General features: G+C 42.8%; 1 long non-coding RNA gene across 2 annotated transcripts in view; it reads left to right on the top strand.

Annotated features, from left to right (window-relative positions):
* The window catches only part of LOC141416947 (uncharacterized), an 84,805-nt gene extending 70,113 nt beyond the window's left edge, over positions 1–14,692 (top strand). Inside the window, exons 3-5 of one of the 2 annotated variants that reach the window (XR_012441592.1) lie at positions 2,412–2,526; positions 10,913–11,913; positions 13,145–14,692. This is a non-coding gene — a long non-coding RNA (uncharacterized lncRNA). Of the gene's footprint in view, positions 1–2,411; positions 2,527–10,912 lie in introns of both variants that reach the window. The other variant, XR_012441591.1, reaches the window with a different exon arrangement.
* The last annotated feature ends 9,490 nt before the right edge of the window (positions 14,693–24,182 follow it).

The following is a 24,182-nucleotide window of genomic DNA, read 5'->3' as shown; positions in this document are numbered from 1 at the left end:
TGACTGGGTCTACACTTCACTTAATTGCTTCTGAATGTGTCATGTTGCAGTGTGGAGATGGTTTGCATTTTGGTACATTTGGAAGCCAGAAAATCATGATAAGATTGGGGTGCTATAATTGCTAGAAGTGGATGGAGCTGGGAAGTAACAGTGAGTGCAGGGGCCTGCAAATCCGCATTGCCTATTTAAGTCTTAAATTTGCATGTTTCTCTGTTTCAACCTCCTTCCTGTACTAGTCTTAGTAGGTTTCTAGTTATCCTGATGACATTAATCTCTCACCATGTTTATGGGCAACCGGCCAAGCAGATTGACCAGACTCTGCTGTGTTGTCTGAACATACTTTCTTCTGTTCACTAAGTGGATGGCTAAGCAGAGATTTTGTGAATGTAGCAGCTCCTAAATTCAGACTGGGAATCTGTTTTTCTGGCTCACCCCACTTCCTTCCCCAGGTTGCTCACATCAGTCCCTTACTTCTGCCCCACAGAGGGCAAAGTGGATCATAAAAGTGCTGCTGGCCATCCTGATGTTGTTGGTCAGATGAATTAGGCAATTCTTTTCCTAAAAAGAATATTTTACGAGATTCTTTCTAAGCTAGCCTAGAGGACTAGGCTGAAGGACTTTGTGGTTCTTTTCTATTTTCTTCTTATTTTATGAAGTAAAATTTAATATTTTCTGAAGGCTTCTACTGAAATATTCATATAAAAAATCAAATTTCCATATAAAGCAGGAAAATCCAATCCAAGTTTTTTTCTTCCTACTGCATTTTCTAAGTCAATGTTTGCCAAGAAACCTGTTCATTATTTCTTGTGTTTTATTAGGGAAGCTCATTTATTTCAGGAGCAGATTCTATTTGAGCCAGCCATCAGTCTTCCTTTACCATAAGCACTGAATTTTGTTAGACGTCTGGACAGTGACCTGGGTATCTACTTCATTTATTGCAGGTGTTTCTCTGTCTCTAACACTTAATAAATAATGAAGATGTTATGAGTGATGCCGTGGCAGAGGCACGGCATGTGAACTGCTTAAGTCAAAGCAGGTTATTAATTTCCTCACTCAGCCAAGTGATCAGCGAGGTGTGGTTTTTCTGGCAGAACTGAGACATGAGTGGCGCTGGACCTGTGGACCTGGAACCAGCTTCTCACCTGACTTCCTTGTCCAGCAGCCTCATCTCCTGCTGCTCTGTGTGACCCTGTGACGGGTGAGATGTCCACACATGTCATCCCTACCACACGTCCACAAGCACGAGATTCTTATGGAGGGTTTGGCAATAAGTCCCTCTCACAAACATTGCTATGGTGTAACCTTACTACATTAATAGGATTCAATGTCTCTTTAGGATGACTTTAGGACAACATGAAGTTCAGTGAGCTATGAAGTGACGTCTTTGGAAAGACATGCTTTGGGTCGGGGTCCGAGGAGCACCAGGACTGCCTTGGTTCTGAACACAATGGGGCTTCATGTCCCACACATAGTTGCTGGTTCTGCTGCTGTCCCTAGGGCTCTGCCTGCCGCCGGCCCAGGTGCTGCTCCAGGTTTGTTTAGAGGACTTAGTGCCTAGTAGGTGTGGTAAATGACCGGTGTCTCAAAAGCAGAAAATGGCCCTTGATTCCCCTTCTGCTGGCATTTATTTGCTTTTGCTTCATCCTTTGTTTCCAGCCCTGGGTTACCATCAGTCTTTATTCCATGGCATTCCATGCTTTCTTTTCTGTAGCGACTCAGCAGACGTGGATGTGGCTGGCAGCCAGGCCTGGTGGCGTTGGCTGCAGCACAGAGACCTTGCCCTTATCCCGTGCTTAGTCCTGGTCTCATGACACACCCTGCCGAAGAAATCCCTGGACACTGCTCCGGTGACAAGCACTTCGTCCACATCCACTTGACACTTCAGAAACATCTCTGCCTTTACGGTGGCCAATCTCCAATGCCATGATATCAATCTGGAGGGCTCATTCATTAGGAAAGCACAATTCATTTCTTTAAAAACTCTTCCATTTATCACTTAGAGACGTCAGAGGCACTTCAAAGACATGGATAAACACTCGATGACATTTTTAAAAACATGAACGAGAAAGTAATTTTCTCAAGTGTTATCAAATGGTGAACAGTTTCTCCCAAGCTGCTGATAATTAAAATTTAACATGTAAGGATTATGGTTTTCTCATAGGATAACACATTTTTCTGATAGAAAAGAGCTTTCATTGCAAACTGAGCCAAGGGTCATGCCTTCAGTGATGAGAAAGGCTGTGACCGTGCGAGGAGGACTGTTAGAGAGCCCTCATCTTACTGACCCCACGCCGCTGGTGTGGATGGAGCTGGGACCACAGCATTGTCTAGTCCTGGGCCAGCACTTCTGGCCAGCAGCCAGAGCCCTACCTATCTTATTTATCACAAGTGTCACCTCCTTCTCTTTGCAGTGTGAACTGAAGTTCTGGGAAGAAGCTGGCTGTACTGCAGATCCTGTAGGCTGTCTGAACATCGTGACCCTGGAGAGATGCAATGTGGCAGGCCCAGAGCCAGAATTACCTTGGGGTAGGTACCTCGGCCCCTTTAGTAGCCATTGGCTTGCAGCCTCTGTACCTGGCCTCATAGTCTTTAGTGTTGGGGGAAACTCTCAGAATGCACTGCTAAGCATGGCAGAACTCCAACCCGCCAGCACTAAAGCTAAGAATGTTATAACACGTGAAACCTATGCAGCAGATGTTCTCTTTGCTGTAGTCTGCCCCCTGAGGCTCCCACCAAGATATCTGGCGAATCTGTTAATTTGTGACTTTGTTCTGTGGCTATGAGAGCTTACATAACCTCTTCCATGTCGTCCCAGGTAAATTGAGTCCATGCTCCAAGGCTGCAGTCACTCTCATTTGGCTCAGAGTAAACCATTTTCTTATTTTGTTTAAAAGAGAGTTCTTGATTTACTTATATAACTGGAGCTCATTGGAACCTGTCACACCACTGCCTCTTAAACACAGTGTCTGAGCCATCGTGGGCAGCGGAAGCAAAATGCCATAGGCGAGGGGCTCTCAAAACACACATTTGTTTCTGGAAGCTCAAAGTCCAAGTTCAAGGTGACCATGTGTCAGATCCTTATGAGGGCTGTCACCCTGGCCATAGACAGCTGAGGAGACAGGAAAGGCTCTGGTCTCTTTCTGTTCTTGTAAGAACACTGGCCCCATTGTGTGGCTCCTTTGTCATGACCACACCTACCTGAAGTAACTCTCAAAGGCCCTGCCTTCAAATGTCATCTTGGGTCCACATGAGGGGCACAGATGCACTATGGAACATGGCGTCACTCCCCATGTACACCTTGTTCCTTACCTGTTCTCCGTGTCACATGGCCCCTTCTTCACACACTGTAGCCACCATGTCTGTTCCCTGCCCTTGCTGTATGGCTTTGATGGAGTGCATTTTTTTCTAAAATGTCAAATAGGAAATATAGCCCATCCTTGAGTCAAAGTAATTTGAATGGCACATTAAATGATTTCTGTGTATCAGATATTGTCAGCTGAAATTTTCCTGGATGCCTTGACTCTCTGAGGACAGTTCACAATGGTCCATTCATTCATGCGGTATGCTATCTAAATTCGTCATTCTAAGGAGTTCTGTGATAGACAGTAATAAAAATATATCCCAAGGTGATTATGATTTGAGAACTTAACATCATGTATTTTATCACGACAGAGTTATTTTTTCTCTTTGTTGCTATCTGCCATAAAAAAAAGAAAAAACACCAAACTTTTCCCTTTGTGCTGTGGCAAAATACCCGAGGAAATTAACTGGAAAGGAAGGGATGTTTGGTTTCGGCTCTGGTTTCAGTCCATGGTCACTTGGCTATGGTGTCTTTGAGCTTGCAGTGTGGCCCCACATCATTTTGGGGACCGTGGGGTAGAGAAGGCTGCTCGCCTCACAGCAACTGGGACATGAAGAGAGAGGAAGGGCCAGGTCTAATCTTCTCTTCCAGGGAATGTCCTCGAAGACCCATCTTCCCTCCACTAGGCCCCACATCCTGAAGGTTCCATCGCCTCCCAGGAGTGACACAAGCTGGGGACTAAGTCTTCAACACACTGGCCTCTGGGGCACATGTAAGATCCCAATCTTAAGGCATGTGTTATAATTTCTATCAAACCTTTTAAAGTGGTTCCAGGGATCATCTTCTAGCCATTTGAGACCTTTGGGTTGGTGTGACCTTTGGTGCTCCCTGTGACTTCAGGACTTGACATGAGGTGGGAAAACTAGAAGGGGCACGTGGAGAGGTGTGCTCAGACCTGTCCACCCCACTTGGCTGCTTCTGAAGGTTCCTTCACACACTCTGTTAAACCAGAGCTAAGACTTCTCTGGAACCCAGCAAATCCCAGAAGGCACCTGAGAGCAGCCATGTGGCCTCACCCTGGTCAAGAGGTCTTGTTGCCAGTCTTCCTACTATAACGTCAAGCATAGCCATGGGTTTGTTCGTGGCCTTGGCCTCCCTTGGCAAACTCAGTGATTTGATCCAGAATTTCCTGAGTAAGAATTGTGGGTACTTACCAATTCAAGCAATTGTTTTCTCTTTATTTCATTTTACAGTGAAGCACACTAAAATTTTTAAATCTTAAAGGTTCTTGAGATGTGAACCCCCTCTTTCTGCCAACACTAATCTCACAGTGCTCATCCTATGGAGAAAAGTTAGAACAAAAGAGAATTGGTAAATGACTTCTTTCAAATTTCCTTTAGAAATAAACACTAGGTTCTCTCAGTGAATTGCCAAGAATGACAGACTGTGTCGGCTAGAGCCTCAGAGAGAACGAGGCCTTGCTGGGCGTCGAGGCTCACAGGGGTGGGCGTCCTGAGCAGGTGGCAGACACGCTAGGCGTGAGGTGTGCAGTGAAGCAGGAATGCTGGAATTTGAGGTGACATCTTCACAGGCACTCAGTACACGTCGAGGGGACGGATACATGATGCACAGGTACAGGAGTGAGCGAAGAGGCAGGTGCAGAAATGCTGAATCCATGAAAACAAGAGGGAAGGAAGAAAGAAGGCTCCAGGGAATGCTGGGAAAACATTACAGACTTTTATGTTTTCCAAACTGATCCTTGGACTAAATGTATTGCTACAATTTTTCAGAGTTCATAACCCCTGGATGAGATTATCTATTTCAATTTCGCCCTTAGTTTTCCTCCCCTTGCCACTCTTTTTTGCATTGGACTAAGAATTGCACTTGACCTTGGAATCTTGCTCATAGGGAAGGTCCCAGATCCCAGGAGAGGGCGAGGGTCTCTGGGGTTCTCTGCACAAGGAAGGCCTGCTTCTGTCAGGTGTCTGGAGCTCCTATCTAAATTCCCAGCAGAGGTGAGGTGTGAGCGACTCTCTTGTGCTTCTAATCCCTCCCTGCACTGTGCCTTCTCAGCACGGGGGTTGCATTCACTGAGCTCCTCTGGGGTGTAGACCTGGCTATGGCTAATGGTGAATGGGTTAGGTCTGGCTTACCCTAGACAGGGGTGTGGCTTCTCCAGGCTCAACTTAAGGGCAGGGGTTTTGGGTCAGCCTCCCCTCCTGTGTTTGTCCTCAGTTTCACACGTTGTGCCACAAACACTCAAACTCACCTGGGGTGAAAGGCACTGCCAGAGATCTCTTCAGTCCTTTCCCTCATCCTCAGCGTGTTATGACAGCACAAGCATTCCTTACTTTCTTGCCAGTTCATGCATGCCTCTAGGAAACCATTTGTCAGATTTTAGCCATGCTTTGTACCTGATCCATCAGGAGGGAGGCTCCATGGATGGAGTGCTCCATGTTACCACATTGTTTTACAGGAAAAGGGGGCTTTTTACCTTGGTAGGGGCCTGGAATGTCTGAGGAGTCAGGCAACAAATGCAAAGTCAAGTTCCAAAACCAGAACTCCTGTGTAAGCGTACGTCAAAGCTGCCTTCTCTCTTGCATGCATGTTTTATAATCCTAGAAGACCTAGATCTGAGTAGAGGTCGACACATATGTGCACATAAACTCACGTACGCACACAAAAGCACATGCACACACACATACAGAAACTCCAGTATTTCCCCCCTTCCCAAGATTCAGAGTCTCAGCCACCTTCCTTGTATGTTTGTTGTGTATGAAGCAGCAAGTGAAATAATGGTATATTTTGCTTGAAATTGCCTTCCTGTGTGGATTTAATATCAATACAGATTTTAGTCTTTTAAGATCTGCTGTTTGATTTATAAGTTGGATGATAATGCTATGCTTTCAAATTCTCAATTACAAATCCATCTCCTGCTCTGTGTGTAGGATGTGTCAATGTCACCTTTGAGGACGGGTCCCTGATCCTTCTCACAGTTGATTCACATTTCACAATGTCTCACACACACCAGTATTGGCTCCAAGGCTTTTAAATTAACTACTAAACCATTCCTATCTATGCAAGGATGACTTCTTGCCCATTCTCATAAATTTAGGCTTATAGAGGAGTTGAACTTTACATGTTTAATTTAAGATCTATTGAAACAGTTTAAAAAAGAAAAATATACTTCAGAAAATAGATCTTTATTTCTACTTAAAAAGAGATTTTGTCACAGAAGTTTAAAATATTCATACAATGTGCTTAAGTTTATAAAGTACACTAAGAATATCTAATTTTGTAAAAACATATTTTGAAGAGTTAAAAGGGTTCATATCTTTTTTATTGATTTTTTTCATCAATACATTTTTTGAGTGGTTTTAGGTTTGTAGAAAAATTAAACAAAAAATACAGAGTCCTTAACACCCTCTGACCTCCACCCCAGTTTCCCGATACTCAAATCTTGCAGTGGAATATGGCACTTGTCATAATTTTTGAGTCCTGATACATATTACTAACTGAAGTCCATAGTTGATATTAGGTAAAATAATTGCTCTTGGTGTAGTATAATGTATAGGTTTGTACAAATCCATGTGTGCATAGTTACAGAATCACACAGGATACTACTCTCAGAGCCCTAAAAGTCCTCTGTGTTAATGCTGTGTAAATGCAGTAATATTACTGGTCATGGGTCACACACTAAGAAGAGAACGTGCATGGGAGGAATAGGGAAAGGGAAGGAAACCTAAAACGTGAATGTGGTTGATGATGTGATCACTGTATATAAGTGAATATAGTAATCTTAAACTGGCAGAGGCCACTATGGGAAGGGGACCAGGAAGTAGTGAAGAGGTCTGGTAGAGATGAACCAATGTGGGTTGTAATACACAAATGCATGGAAGCAATGCTAGGAATCTCTCTGTATAGCTATCTTTATCCCAAACTAGCAAAAAATGCCATGTTTTCTTATCATCTTTTATGTTTTTTTCTTCTACAAAATTGGAGAACAAGAGGGTGGAACAGGTTCTGCCCAGATGTGGGGCAGCATGGGGGAGTTGGTCCAAGTAATGTATACACCTGTAAGTAAATGTAAAAACAATAAAATAAAATTAAAACCAAAGTCCTCTGTGTGACAGCTCTTTATCCCTCCCCCAAACCCATCATCCACTGATCTCTTTGCGGTCTCACTAGTTTGTTCCACAATGTCCCATCCTTGGAGTAAACAGTGCATATCTTTTTCAGACCAGCTTCTTTCACATAGTAATATGCATTTTAGTTTTGGTCATGTCTTTTTGTGACTTAATCAGTCCTATCTTTGTGTCACTGGGCAGTAATCCACTGCATGAACACATCAGCCTTCGTTTATCCATTCATCTTGGTTGCTTCCAACCTTCACCAATGACTAATGAGATGCTAGAAACATCCATGTGTAGCTATAAACTTTCAGGTCCTTTGGGGAAAGACAAAGGAGTGACATGTTGGGTCATATGATGAGAGCATGTTTACTTATGTAAGAATCTGTCAAAATGTCTTCCAAGGTGGTTGTGTCACTCTGCAGTGCCTGCTGCAATGGGTGAGCATCCCTCTTGCTCTGTCTTCGCCAGCATTTGGGGCTGTTCCACCCTATGAGGTGTGCAGCGGTACCTCAGTTTTTTACTTTGGAATTTCCTAGCGGATAGACTGTTGCGTATGTTGTCATGTGCTTATTGGTCATCTGAATAGCCTCTGCTGAGGTGTCCAATCTTTAATTTTTCAGTTGTGTTCATTTTATTATTGCTGAGTTTTAAGTGTTCTGTGAATATTTTGGATATCAATATGTCTTTTTGCTCCAAGTCTGTATCTCGTCTTGTCATTCTATGAACAATGCCTTTCGCAGAGAAGAGGTTACTAATTTTAATAAATCCTCATTCTGGACCATAAAATACACCTGAATAAATTTAAAAGAATAGAAATAATACTATGTATGCACTCAGTTCCACAAGGGGCTTGAACTGGAAAGCAGCAGCAGAACTCCAGTGGCAGTGCACTCACAGATTCCCTTTGCAGTTCTGTCAGTTTTTGCCTCATGTATTTTGAAGCTCTTGTGTGGCACAAACACATTACTTGTTTATATATCTTCCCAGAGAATTGACCTCTTTTTCATGTGAGACACCTTTTTATTCCTGATAGATTCCTTTGCTCTAAAGTGTTGTTTCTCTGAACTTCATAGAGTGACTCTGGTTGTCTTTATTTTTAAAAACTTGTAAATTGAGACATAATATATGCAATGTGTAATAACAAAATCAGGGTAATATTTACTTCCACCTTTTCAAACGTTAACCATATTTAGTGTTATTTCTTATAGAAGAATGGAGTAGAATTGGGAAGGGCAGGGGAAGGGGAAGAAGACAGTAAATAAGGGTAACTAAAGCATCAAAACACAGTTAGAGAGGCTACTTTTGGTTAAAATGATCTCCTTCCTTTTGATGACTGTTGGTATGGTTTATCTTTCTTGGTTCCTTTGCTTGTTATCTAGCTTTCTCTTTATATTTAAAGTGGGTTTCTTGCAGACAACATTTAGTTGGGTCTCCTTTTTCTTTCTAAATCCACTCTGACAGTCTCTGTTTTTAATTGATGTATTTAGATAATTAATTTTAAAAACTATTATTAATATAGTTGGATGGATAACTACTATATCTGCTGTTGCTATTTGTTGCACACTTTTGGTTCTCTACTTACTCCTACTTATTTTGGTTTTAATTGAGAAGTTTCGATGGCTTCCCTCCTCTCCTATCATATCACTTTTATTTTCACATTTATAGCATGTGGTCTTGAGGTTACAGTATCTATTTAAAACCAATCCAGGTCCTTTTCCATATGACACTATAGCTCTTCACAGTGGTCCACATATTTCAAAACAGATAATTTCAGTTTTTCCTTCTAACATAAAGTCACTGTCATTCATTTCACTTATCCTTAAGATACAGTATCTCAAAACATTTTTGCTTTAACTACCTTGAACACATATCTGTTAGATTGATTAAAAATAAGAAAACACTCTAATATTACTTTCATTAATTTCTCTCTCTTCCTTTTCAGAAATCTGAGCATCTGACCTGTATCATTTTTGTTCTTTCTGAAGAATTTCTTTTAACCTTTCTTTCAAGAAGTCTGCTGGTGACAAATTTGCTTAGCTTTGTTAGTATAAGAAAGAGTATATTTTTCCTTTAGGTTTGAGAGATAGTTTTGCTGGATACAAGTCTCTTAGTTGGTGATATATATTCTTCTGCTATTTTAAATGTTTGTCCTATTCTCTTGGTTGAGTGGTTTCTAAAGAGAAGTCCAATGTAATTTTCATTCTTGCTGCTCTGCAGGAATGTTTTTGTCCTCTGACTTTCCCCAAGTTGTCCCCTTTGATTTTTGTCTTTGGCTTTTCTCCAGTTTGGATATAATATTCTAAGGTATACACTCTTTTGGTATGTATCCTCCTTGGTCTGTCTGAGCTCCCTGGTTCATTGATTTGAATGTGGCATTAATCTGAGGAAATTCTGAGTCCTCAGAATTTCCAACCTGAGTTGGTCCAAGTATTTCTCTTTCACTTTCTCTCATCTGTCATTTTCTGGTTCCCCACCACACACAAGTTAGATGTTTTGTGCATGTCCCCCACTCTTGGATTCCCTGTTCTGTCTTTTCAACTCTTTCTTCCCTTTGCTTTTCAATTTTGGAAGTTTCTCTTGACACTTCTTAAAGCTCCCCAGTTCTTCCTTGACTGTGCTGGGCAGCACCTCATTATAGACTTCTTCATGTCTGTGACTTTCCCAACATCTCTGTCTCTCTGCTTACACTGTCTACTCTGTACATGCATTTTTCCTGTTACAACCCTCAGTGTCTCATCATGGTTGTTTTAAATTCCCAGTCTGATAATTCGAATATCCCTCCTCAGATCCTGGGGCTGGATATGATATTTGCTGCTTCTTCAAAAGGTGTTTTCTGACCTTTGGTACACCTTGTAATTTTTTGAAAGCCAGATATGATGTATAGGCTAAAGGGATTGAGGAAAATAATCTTTCAATGTGAGGTTTGGTGTTTATCTGGCTAGAGGTTGGGGGGGTTTACTTTTTGCTATTGTTGTAACTTTCAAAGCTAAAATTTGTAATCTCATTTTTTGTCCTTCATGGTTTCTTTATGCTTTTCCAAGAGATTTCCCAAACAAGGTATAATATGAGCAGTTATTTTCAGTCTATTCTTCTGTTGTTACAAAGAACCATATTTATGTGATGGTGATGTGGGAAGGAGAGTCTTCTGTAGTCCATTGATCAGGTCCAAATATCTTAGTGTGGCAGCCTGCAATGCAAGGTCTAGTGATGGAAGGAACTTGATGTTGATGCCTGCTGAAGCAGGGGAGGAAGAGAGGAAAAGCACAGAAATGGACAAAAGGGAAAGGAGAGAAAGAGAGGAACCCAAGAGTGGAGATGTGTGTTTGCATAGGTGTGTCTCTATAAAAGTAATTTACATTTTCCTATAAGGAAACATGAACATACTTTCATCTGTCAGATAAAGTGAAATGTGAAATAAACAAGAAAATAAGACTCAGTTTACTTGCTAGAAGTTGAGGATGATTTGTCTTCTTTTCAGAGGCCAGACAGCAGAAACCCAGAAGAGGAAGAGAGGTTTGGAATTGCAAACACTCCATGTGGCTCAGGAACCTCTCCAAACTCCAGAGTGGAGGTGATCCCATCTTCTTCCTCTTTGGTCCAGGACTCAAAGCCACAATCAGCACCACAGAGCCCATCTTGTTAATATGTGTGGAAATTAAACTTCATGTGATTTCCCATCAACACAGGGACATTAATTGGCTTCTGGGGAAGAATAAATGTACAAATCTCATAGAGAGCAGTGACTTTGCAGTAAAGGTCTCCACACAGACCAAGTGCTCTGGCTTGAGTGTAAGTGGATGGATAGTCAGCATGGAAGGAGAGAGGGGAACATCACAAGTGTCATTTCCATTGCCATGCTTCCTTGTGATAATTTCAAAAATGAAGCACAAAGCCAATTGTGGGTTTTTGTGCAAACAGTCATGGTGTTTTTGTGTCAATAAGTGTCAGTCATGATTGATCATTCCGTTCAATGTCAGGCATATGACTTCACAAATTGAACGGAATATGCCAGAGACCCTCAGTGAGTCAAAGATGGTCCCAGCCCTTGAGACCAAACTATGGCATTGTGATACATTTGTGATTGAAAGCAAAGCACCATCTGAGTCGCATCGACCAATTCCCAACTCCACTTAGAAATGAAGAACAGTTTTTGTAGCTGCAGGCCCTAACCACTTGTTTTGACTGCAGTTTGAAAACGTGATGGAATACCACCATTTTCTCCCATAAATGTAAGTTTGTATGTGTAAATAATCCAGATGTAGAGAATAAAGACTATTTATGTAACTTCTTAATGAATTCTTACAAGCCTTTAATTAAGGACACAAATCATAGTGACGCCTTCGGCTCTAATTGCTTCTTGGATCCCTTGCTGCTCCGAGCTGCAGTTACGATCTGAAAAATAATGAGACATTTCTGCCTTGCACTTCCCCAGCATGCTGTTAACGTCCTCTGTTTGCACCTGCTGGATATGGAAGCCAGGTGAGTGGTCCCGTGAGAGGGTGGCCTAGTAGGGCCAGGACTGAGAGTTGCTGTGGTGATGACAAAGTGGAACCCCTCCCAGTTCATCACAATTCAGGGCTTTGTGGATGACTGAGAAACAATGAGACTTCGCCCTCAAGAAGCTACCAATTTACCTAAAGATCCCAAGTGTCACACTTGGAAAATGAAAAAGTATGCAGGAAATGAAAGTGTGATGGGAAAGGCAAGGCCACGCAGTGCCTGGAGAAAGAAGGAACTTGTGCACCAAAGTGACAATGTCACTTACCTATAGGCCTGGAATGCCTGTGCTCTGGCAGGTATCAGAAAGCAGGCTGGATTTCAGTAGAGAAAGTGTGGGTATGAGAAGGTATCCCTTAAACACCACACCACTTAATGAGGTATGTGTTCATGCACACCCCATACAGACAGGCAGATAGAAACACCACTCACTACACACACACACACACACACACACACACACTGATTTAAATAAATAACCTGTGCTATCTAAATTCAAGGCTCTTAATGCCACCTGAGATGTTTGGGAAGATTATGGCCAGAGTTTTTGTCTTTAGACTACCATAAGAGGAGAGACACTGGGATGCCAGTCAGCTTGTACATGCAGGAGAGTCCAGCACAGGAAAGTGTTATTGGCATTCACAGGACACTTGAATCCCTCCTTAGATGAAAACACCTTCTTGCAATTGCCAGAGCTCAAAACTTATGTCCACTTTTCCATCCAAGATAGTTTTCACAGACAGCGAGATTCCCATGCTCATTGTTCAACAGCATGGCAGGTAGCATTTTATAGTTACTGAAGTATTTTCTGTCAGCCTATGGTGCTATTGGTCACATTCACCCCTCAGAGCTGCAAGTCCTGTCAACGCCAATGCCTTTGTGGTGTTGGACATGGGGTTGTTTTTCTTTTTCTGTGTATTACAGCAGGGAATTTAATTGATTTTATTTTCATTATGTGTGTAGGTAATTGACCTTGTTGAGGAACTTGAGGAAGCAGTCAAAGAAAAATGCTCACAAAACACTTACTGCAGAAAGCAGGCATTGGATGGGGTGGATATGAGAATTGAGATTGGTATTTCTTGCATATATGTTAAACTTCATGTTTCTGAAATCAGACTTAAATATCTATATAGAGAATAACGCATAACACAGATATGCATATAGATCAACGCAGTCACCTCTGTTTCTCATGAGGCTCTTTCTGTTTTTACAGAAAGAAACAAAATCAAAACTGCACCCTGCCTTAGACTTTTTGGGCTGCTGTAGGGACACGATGGACTGGGGGCTCAGAAACAATCAAAATCCATCTCCTGCAGTTCTGGAGGCTGGAAGTCCACCATCAATGCCCAGAGACATCCCATGTCTGGTGAGAGCTGTGTCCTGGATCATTTGGGTGCTTTCTTGCTGTGTCCTCACAGGGTGGACAGGCAGGCAGCTCTCTGGGCCTCTTTCATAAGGGCACCAGTCCCATGAGGAGATTCTGCTCTCATAATCTCCCCTCTGCTTGCTGTCACCGTGGGTTGAGATTTCAACATTTGAGAGAGGGACACAAGCATTCAGACATCACTCTCATGGTTCCAGCAGAGGTACCCAGTGGTAAGCAGTAGATTTATTTGCATGTCTCTTCATGGGATGCTTTGCCTGTCTTTCACCTGCCTGCTCCACTCCTGTGTTTCTCTGTTTCTCCAGACAGCAGAGCCCCTGCTGCCATTCACCTCTCACTTCCTCCATGTTCCTGGTCTTCTGTTTAAAAAGCATTTTATCCCCCATCAATCTGCACTACTTTCTCTGCTTTATTTATTTGTTCATGAACCAAATCTACCAGAGCTGTGCTCAACTTTGTGTTCAAGTGTGGTGCATCCTAGCCACCCAGCACACTCTCACTAGATGAAATAGCAATAGTGTGTGGAGTCATAGGCCTCAGCTATGGCCTGAGTTTTAATCAACAAGATTTTAGTGTGTCCTCATATCAAATTTCAATGCAGAGATGAGATAAATAATGTTCAGAATATTTTGAACTAAGATTTCGAAATTTGTATAAACAAATTGTATAAACTGAAGCTTAAATTTTGAGTCAAATCTTTGTGAAAACAACTAATACAGGATGAATTACTGTAAGAAATCACAAAATTAAGCCATCATTTATATGAATGTTTTCCATTCAAAATTATAACTTTTATCATGATGCACAATTTACTATTTGAAATAGTGAGAAATTTAGTGAGGTTTTGGAAAGTGTTTAATTCATTTATCTTTTCTGATTTAATAGACTTTGGTCATATATTTTTCCTTATTCTGTCTCTAGCTGTTGCTTTTACAATGCAAGAATTTACCATAAAACATGAATGAGGTGACCATAAGAGGTGAATGGGCTGATCAAGGAACATGGGCTGTTTTTGGTAGTAGGCATCCTTGCCCATAACTTGTGCCATAAGTAGTTTCTTTCCACACAGATTTTGCTTTATATTTCTTATTTATATATTCTTTATGTTTTCTGTTCAGAACTGGGTCACACACTGTCGTGCACGCAGTGAGGGTAGCAGACCAACAGAACTGTGCTCAAAATTCCATCCTAGGCAACTCAGGAGTTTGACCTTGGCTGTATCATTTTACATATGAGGGAATGGAAGTCTAGGCAAGCAACATCTGTTCTGAGAATAAAATAAGAAAGTATGTGTGTATTTTCAAATTTGCAAAGCTAGACAATAAAAATCCCACCTTTATATTTGGCATGGCTGTAATTTTTACTGAATAAACGATCTTGTCCTGATCTTTGTCTTCTCAGAAGTCTTCTCCAGCGTCTGTGCCAATGTCACCCACTCATTTGATGGATGTATCCCTTAAAATTAAATTAGCATTCTTCTGAATTCGTAAATGTCTCAAAATCCATACATATTTCTCCTTTTGGTTTTCCCTAAAATAGAGCAATCCTAGAACATATATTTATTACGATATCCGTTTTTGGCAATCCTATCTTTATTATCTGACATTGTATTACCTAGGAATAACCTAGGAACCGATGAAGAGGTTCCAGGCAGGCATAGTGGTGTATGCTTGCAATCCCAACCACCTGGGAGGTTGAGGCTGGAGGATTGTGAGTTTGAGGCCAGCCTTGGCAAAGTTAGTGAGACCCTTGCTCAAAGGGTGTGACTGCATGGGGCAGAGAGCCTGCCCAGCAAGTGGGAGGCCCTGGGTTCAATCCTTAGCACCGCACAAGAAAAAGTTCCATACAAGGAAATGCTACTAATTTCATAAAAGGAAAAAGAGTTTGGCAGTGGTGTCTAAAGCCTGTTTTGTGTTGTTAAAGATCCTGTTTTCTCTCTGAATAAGAACCAAAATGGGAACAATTACTTGTGCAGTTCACTCCTGGAAAAAAGTTTTGGGCAAAATGTCTTTCTGTCTCTGCAAACTTCTTAATACTTGTTGCTTCACAAATACAGAAGTGACACAGGACCTCACAGTGGGAAGACACCAATGCTATACCTTCAGTCTTGGATGAGAGAAAAGATGTGGCTAGGAAACCTCCTTCCTGTCCCTGGGCCTGGCCTGTGCATCTTTTAGGGGCTTTGCAGAAGTGCCACTGATCCCTGCTCCACTGTCCCAGTTCTTGGTCTTTGTATCTCCTCATGTCCAGTGTAGACTCTGCCTCCTAGAGCTGAATCTGCTATTCAGCTCAGACTTTTGTCAGAACCACTTATACTAAGCCTCATATTGAGAATCTGGAAACTTATCCATCCTTCTGCATGAAGAAGGCAGAAATAGACCAAAGCACAGACTACAGAGACCTCACAGAGACAGAGGAAAGTGACCACCACCTCCAATCAAGCCATCGAATTATGACTTCATGGATACAGTAATCTATTGATGAAGTCAGAGTCCTTACAATACAATCAGTTCCTAAAGCCCCCTCAGCACTTGAGGGTCACTCCTTCCATACCCAAACCATAGCAGGATGCATACATGAAAACATGTCACGTGAACAACTCATAAACTTAAATCACTGATTTTGCTAAAATAAATCTGGAAGATCAAATAAGGAAGTGTTATCTGAAAGTATATTTGGGAATGGAACATGAGAAGACACGTAGCCAACAAATTTTAAACACCCTTTGCATTTTTCTTTTGTTACTCACTCCCCCTTTATCTGGAAAATGACACATATACCATGGTAGCAATGACCACAGCCATTTTTCACATCCTGCTGTTTCAATCCACAAACTCTTCTGTCTTCTGCTTTTCCTTAAGAGTTTTTTTGGGTTGATGGACTGGCTCAAGTGGTAGAGCACCTGCCTAGCAAGCATGAGGCCCTGAGTTCAAACCCCAGTACCACCAAAACAAAAAAGAGGTTTTTTTGGAAGAGATATTTACTGACTCCTCATATTTATTAGGCTTTTATTGTAATAAGGCTATTGCTGGGATTTTAATGGGCCCCAAAGCCCATGTGTTGGAAACTTGATCTTCAAGTTGACATTGTAGGGAGGTGGGGCCTTGAGGGAGGACAGGGTCACAGGCTGTGCCCTCTGAGTGGACTGATGCCATCATTTAGGTGATGGGAGAGGGCTCATGATGAAAGGATGGTCCCAACTTCGTCCTGTGCACACAATTCTTTGTCTTCCACCCTCTGCAATGGGAGGACACAGCAAGAGAGCTCTGAAGAGATGAGGGTTCTCAGCTGTGAACTTCCAGCCTCAGAACTATGAGACTGACTACTGTTTATGAATGACTCTGTTTGTTAATGCCCGCTCAAGTCTATAGCGCTGGCAATACAGGGTGCCTCGATTCTCAGGTTTTTTCTGGACAAGAGAATTTGTCACACAAGCCTCAGGAGACCAATGCTCCTGGAACACACCAGGTCTTCCTCATCACTCTGACTGTGCCCCATGAATTGGCAGGAGCACACTGTGCTCTTCCTCATCCCAGGTCTGGGTCTCCCTCAGCCCCAGCCCTGACTGTGATCTGTCACCTGAGTGCTGTCAGCTTTCCCACTCCCTCTCCCACTTGGTGTGGCTGCCTTATAAGGCTACTTATGACTGAGTCCCTTCCTTGTGATAAGAGTGACCCTTTCTCCTACAACCGGTGAGGGACCATGAACCCCACCATTCCTGACCCCCCCAGGCTTGAGGATAAAGGCATGGGCCACCTGTTGAGTGTCACATGAGGCTCCCTGACCCTGTGGCCCTTTAGGCTTTGCCCCCAAAGGGCTGCTGATGCAGGTGTGGGTAGGACCATGGCTTCTCCTGGCCTGGCCTTGCACAGCCACCTCTCTGGCCAAGGGACTTCACTGCTCTTTTGCTCACTGCATGCTTAGGGCAGGCATTGTGTCACAATTGCAATGGAGAATTGACCTGATGGCTCTTTGCTATCATTGCCTGTACTTATTATCAATATCTCCATCCTTGTCTATCTCTGTGTGTCTTCTGCTATCAAGATAGACACCCAGATAATGCATAGAAAGATGTAAATGTAGATGTACCTGTCCAGCTCTACCTTTTACCTATGTATGTATCTGTGTATCTATGTATCCATCTTCTATTTGTGTATATATGAATGCATATATGTATCTACCATCTACCCATTATCTATCTATCATCTATCTACCTACCTATTATCTATCTATAATCTATCTCTATCTATCTCTATCATCTATGTATCTATCTATATCTATCTATCTATCTACCTATTTTTCTCCTACTTAAGAAGTAAAGTTTTCATGTCTCTTTTGCCTTCCCACTTTTTAAAGTTTACAGTCATCTTTTTAAGCAGCATAAACTTTCTCAAAAGTAATGCGTTCTAAGGTTCATTTAGTTTTTGCATTTTAGTGAGGGTGATACACTGACCTTGTCGCACACAGAGTTAGGCATTTTCCCTCCCCATTTACCTCTGAGGCTCACTGCGGTGAAGAGTGACTCTAAGGCTTCTTTGTCATTTCAATCCTACATGATGGCGACTGTGCTGGTGGATTTTATCTCTAGAAACAAATGTGACCCCTGATTCCTTCCACATTGCTGATGCATAATTATAAGCAATTTGCATGGGATGTGGAGACAATGCCCTGTTCCCACCAGGTGTCACCTGTACACTGGAGTTAGGGGAATCAGTTCAAAACAAAACATAAAATCCTCATTAATACTTTTTGCAATGAACACATAAGGGCATGACTGTGTTTTGAACTTGGTTTAGGGAGAACTAAAACAATTAGTTTTACCTGCGTCTGTCTACTTTTTCTGATGTCACTGAAGGATTTTAACGAACATTTCACACAATGTGTGTCACTCTCACTTTTTTCCCTTGGACAGTGCAGCTCTGGGCTTTGAGGGCCACTTCGAAATCACTTCATTTTCCACAGTTCTGAGTGTGCTGGGATGCCACAGAGCCGTTTGACAGACAAGGGATGAAGCAAATTTTGTTTCTGAAAAATCCCATGGCTAGTACAGGGAGAATGTCCCTAAAGGAGGCCTCAGGCCACAGTCATCAAGGGGATGTGGTCAGGACCCATAGCAGTGCTGTGAATGCATGTGAGGGTGGTGTTGAAGAGGTGGCTCCCTGAGGAGGCTCTCAGCACCCACCAGCTTTGGGCACACATTAAAGGTGTTTGCTGACACAAGGAAGGGGTGAAGATAGGTAAGACACCTAAAAAACTAGCTAGCATTTGTTGTTCTTAACGCAGAGAAACTAAAGCAGATACCTTAAAGCAACTGAGGCCAATAGGAAAAGGGGAACAGGAACTAGAGAAAAGGTCAGATCAAAAAGAATTAACCTAGAAGGTAACACACACACAGGAAATCAATGTGAGTCAATGCCCTGTATAGCTATCCTTATCTCAACCAGCAAAACCCTTGTTCCTTCTTATTATTGCTTATACTCTCTCTACAACAAAATTAGAAATAAGGGCAAAATAGTTTCTGCTGGGTATTGAGGGGGTGGGGGGAGAGGGAGGGGGCGGAGTGGGTGGTAAGGGAGGGGGAGGGGCAGGGGGGAGAAATGAACCAAGCCTTGTATGCACATATGAATAATAAAAGAAAAAGGAAAAAAAAAGAATGAATGGCATCGGCAAGGGGACAGCTCATCTATCCAAGTGAGAATTGGGCTCCAGTCAGGAAGAACCTGTTAGAGTCCTGCTCCACCTTGTTAGATAAGTGATCACGACAAGTTAGTGTAGCCCAGCCTCGATTTTTGCATCTATAAAACGAGGATAACAATGGTAACTCCTCAAAAGGAGTTAAATGAGATAAACACATAAGAACAGCTTGATAAACATAGCTACTATCATGAAGATGGTTTCTTTTTTTTAATAGACATATAGGAAGAGAATTGAGACATTTGATTCTTAGTTTGCTTTGACTTTGATCTCAACTTTCAGCCTAAGCATGAAATATTCATGTCCAATAAAATGATACTATGTTAGACACATTAAAAAAAAAAGGTGTTTGCTGAAGGATTCAGCATTTCTATAGAACTTTGTTTTAAAAAATATTTTCCAAAAGTGCCATCCGTTAACCTGAGGGCATCTGTGGCTCCAGTTTAAACCTTTTCTCACAGGGCTGAAGGTGTAGCTCAGTGGTAGAGGGCTTGCCTCCCATGGAAGGGGACCTGGGTTCCATCCACACATGAGAAGGAAAGAGGGAAGGAGGAAGGAAAAGAAAGAGAGAGAGATGTTTTCTCACAAGTTTCAGTCTTCCTTTGACCAATCAAAAAATTCTGCTAAAACCAGTGACCTACCAACACTGTCAGCCGAGGTCCAGACCCAGGTCTGTAGCACCAATGCTATTCCCAGCCCTTTCCAGCCAGCTAAACCCTACAAATCTGTAAGAGAGCCTCTTATGTGTACTTTCCTTCCAATCTGCCTTTGAACCAAGTTTTTTTTGTAGCTAATCCTTGGCTTTTAGAAAACCTTTGTGGGTACAGGCATTTGAACAGGCCCACAGGACACGGGTCACCTCCCTTGCTCACTGTGGTATCCCTGTTACCTCTCATGGTGCTTCCTACAGAGTTGGTGGTCAACAAGGAATTGCTGAGTGAACAAGTTAAAGGATGAGCAGTCACTGTACTGTGGACTCTCAGTTCAGCACTGAATATGCTTCATTGAAAGATTGTTTTCTGTGCCGAACTCAAAGGACGTGGGGAAGCCTTCTCGTCAGCACAAATCCACCCGCAGCTTCAGACCCGATTCAACAGTGTGCAATTATGCTCTTCAGTAGCCATCTTCCAGACCAACCAGATTGGTTTAGATGCCTTCTCTTCACAAATTTTGCCCCTTCCATGTTGGAGACAGGAGTGGGGATGGTTTTTAATATTCAGACAATTATCTCTCTGTACCATGCATCTCATGTGATTCCAGAGCAAGGGGTGGTCACCTTTGAGTGGAGTCACAGTGAATCCTGTCCCTGTCAGCTCATGGAGAACAGGAACATCCCTGAAATCACCAGGTTGGAGCATCACTTGGGATTTGAGGCTCTGCTCTCTGAAGAGACAGGCAGATAAGTTGTTTTATGATGCAGAAAAGAGAAATCACCTGCTTGCATTATTGGACACATCTTGTCTCCTGGTCCTACACACCTGTGACATTGCTACACAGTCATACAGGTGGCCATCCTGCACCACTGTGTTCTGTATTGTCTTGGGATGCTTCAGCTTCCTTCCTGCTCTCTCAGATCCTCTTCAGTTTATGGATGTCAAATTACTGCTGAACGTATGTGGTGACCTCCATAACCAGGGTTTTGGTCATGCAGCTGGGTGCATTATCTCTGTGATATTATGGGGAGGTGCTACTCATCCACTCTCCTAGCATGGGCAGCTGGAAGGTGGTGGAGAGATCTGCAGAGTAGCAGCAATGAAGCATCTATGCTGCTGTGAACTGCAAATAATTTTCAAAGACTTGAACTGAAATGTGTGGACACTCTTAAATACAGCTCACAGTATTTAATCACCTATGACACAGCCAGTGTCTCCTTCCCAGCTCAGAAATGAGGTTAGTAGTGCTGACAGCAGGTGCTCTTAGTATAATTTGGATTAATAGCAGCTTGGGGCACTTTTAGCTGGAAATAAATAAAGCTAACTAACTCTCCATCAGGAGAAGTTGAAAATGAGTTTAGGCTTCAACATCTCCTAGTTTCAGGGAGCAGAAGACATTGGGCTCCCTCCAGCCTCCTCTGTGGTCCGTTTTCCAGCCCATAGGGCAGATGGGGTGACCTTCTCATCTGCAGAGCTCACAGTCAGCCCCAGCCATGGAGGGTGAAAGAAGGATGAGCTGCCCTGGTCTCTCTCTGGCTCTCACTTCCTTGTGCAGAATACTAAAACCAAAACAAGAAACTCATGTGAGTCAACTCCTTGTATAGCTATCCCTATCTCAACTAGCAAAAACCCTTGTTCCTTCCTATTATTGCTTATACTCTCTCTACAACAAAATTAGAGAAAAGGGCAAAATAGTTTCTGCCAGGTATCGAGGAGGTGGGGGGTGGAGAGAGGGGGGGTAGGAGGGTAAGGAAAGGGGTGGGGGCAGGGGGGAGAAATGACCCAAGCATTTAAAAAAAAATTTAAAAATGTGTGATTTGATTTTTGTTACTGATGAATTCTAGACTTGACAACTTATTGCTATCATCCCCTCCACTCAACAGCCTGGTAGAATTTGGCTGATAGAGAGTAGACCAGACAGATAGACAGACAGATAAGGTAGACAGACAGATATATAGATGATAGGTAGATAGAAAGGAAGACAAAATACAGAAGGAAGGAAAGAAAAGGAAGGGAGAAAAGAAGGGAGGAAGGGAAGAAGGGAACGAGGGAAAGAAAAAGGAAGAGAAATGACAGATAAATAGAGTCTATGGTATTCCAAGAGCTCCTTGGGGTCAGGAAATGTCTTAGTTAGCTGCATTCCTCCAACACTATTCCACATGCCCAACACACACCAACTATTTAGTATTTCTTGTGGAGATGCAGAGTCAAGTTTGCACATATTTTGTTTGTTTTTAATATTCTGTCCTCAGACATAGTTAATGCTGGGGAGCTCATTCCAATGGACCTTGGGCACTTTAATTCAGGCTATTTTCTTCCTGCCACTTTCAATTATATCTTGGTGTCACGGTCAGAGTATATAGTTTCACATGAAATCGATTTTGGGTTTTTTATATTTGAGATAGGTAAGTAGCGAACTCGTGCTGTGCACTAAACTTTTCTGGGTTATCATTAATCTGGACAGACTGACTACATTAATAGACACGTAGGAAGATAGCAATCTGAGTGTACCAGCTCATGGGTGTGGGACACTTTACATTTAATGCAGGGCCAGGCTCTCCCATGCTCAGCAGTCCGTCCCCATCTGAGGGCCTGGTCCCCGTTCTTTGCCTCTATTGTTCTCAAAGCTATGTCCAAAAACCACAAATGGAAGATGAGAGTTTTACTCAGGATGGGGAGAATGGCTGACTCTCCAGAAACACTGTGTTACAAGCAGAGAACCGTGACAGGTAAAAGATTGAGATGCCTGAGCCAAGCCAGGGAATGAAGACGGCACACAAAATATCAACTCTTCTCTCAAATGATTCAGCCTCACTGTTAAGTCCAAGGTTGCAAAAAACACACTTATTGATATTTCACACTGATTGAAGTCACACTGGGCATTTTCGGTCCACAGCACTAAGGGGGCACAGGAGAACTGGAAAGAAATGAACGGTTCCCAAGTTCATTCCTCTTACTACCAGCATGAAAATTGTCCTCATTCTGCCACCTGTTCTTTCTTCTTCTCCTGTGCCTTTAAGGTAAGTCTGCTATGTTGGCGTGCAATCATTGGCCAGTTAAACTTCTCCTTCGGAGAAGCAGGGGCCACTCCTGCCTGCTCACAGCCGTGGTCTCAGGGATTCCGCCTTGCTCGATCTCCAGGATTCTTGCCTTCTTATTGTTGGGTTTCTGCTCATTCTTCACATTGATTAGGGTTCGGTCTCTTTCTGGATCCTAGGGAGTGATGGTGCCCCCTTCTTGGTTGTGCTGGGCAGCATGTTAAGGACCCCAGCTTGCTAACCGTTTGCCCCATGGCAGATGAGGTGAGCATGGGAAAGGGTGCGTGTGGGGGCATTGGTGAGGTTGTGAGAGGAGAAGAGTGGACAGTGAGTGAGTGGACATGGGGCAGGGAACCTGCAGGGTGCGATCATCCCTACAGGAAAGACCCCAGCATGTCCACCGAGTAGCACAGAGACCATCTGATTAAGGCTGCTGGTGCTCCTGGGGCTGTCTGCCACAGGTGTAAACTGCGATGTGTTTCTTTGATTCTCCTACATGCACTAAAGGACTGCTCCAGGCTATGTGCACTGGCTCCCAGGAGAGGCTTAATTAAATATTGTTATAGAAATTTATGGTTAAGCAAGGGAAGGAAATAAGTGCTCATGTCTTCTCCAAATTGAAACTAGCAAAACTCTTACTCAAGAACACAGCAAGTGTTTTGGGGTGCAGATTATCAAGTCACCCTAAAGTGCATGAAACATAGTAATTATGAAAAGTGTGCTAACTTGGTACTGAAGGATTTTATAGTCTTTAGTATGCGAAATGTCCTTTTTTTTCAAACTTTTCTCTAAGGACGATCTACTTTTTACATATACTATAAAATTCTAGTTGTCATTTTTGCTACTCTATTGATCAGCTTGGGACCAGCCCAGACTTTCCAGACCCCACAGCCTTCCACCCTCCACTGTCTGGAAGATGAGGTGCAGGGAAGAAACCTTTACTTCTACTGACCTAGGTTCAGTGTTTGGGGCCATGCAAATTAAGTTGAAAGATGAACAAGAGAAGAAAACCAGGCTGAACTATACACAAACACATAGGGTTCACAATACATGTAGGCGTTAGAACTTGGGGGCTCATATAACCCCGGAAAGGGTGGTAATAGGAGAAGCTAGACAATGGCCAGGGGTTGTGCCCTGAGTGAGCATGGGTGGTGACTAGGGGAGAGGGGGGTGTCAGGGAGAGGCCATGTTTGTCATATGAGGTAGGGAGAGGAAAAGAGGAGGTCACATTCATGGCTGGAAATTGCCTTCTTAAATGCACGTTTTCTTTACCAAATTTATGCACTGTTTCTCAATGGCCTTTGTGCCGGTGGGACACATTTTGGGGACTCTATTCTGATCTCTGTGAAGGGTGTTTCCTGATGGCTTTTATGGGAACACTTTCTCAGTATGTCACTTTGCAGAGCTCACGTGACTCTTCCTGTGACCTGGTCACCTCAGTGTTTTGGTGAGCCAAGAAGTAGAAGCCTGTCCTCTGCCTCA

This window comes from Castor canadensis, chromosome 14, assembly GCF_047511655.1.
Source record: "Castor canadensis chromosome 14, mCasCan1.hap1v2, whole genome shotgun sequence".
Taxonomy (NCBI): Eukaryota; Metazoa; Chordata; class Mammalia; order Rodentia; family Castoridae; genus Castor; species Castor canadensis.
The sequence above is the reverse complement of the archived record's forward strand: the minus strand, read 5'-3'. Positions and strand labels throughout refer to the sequence as shown.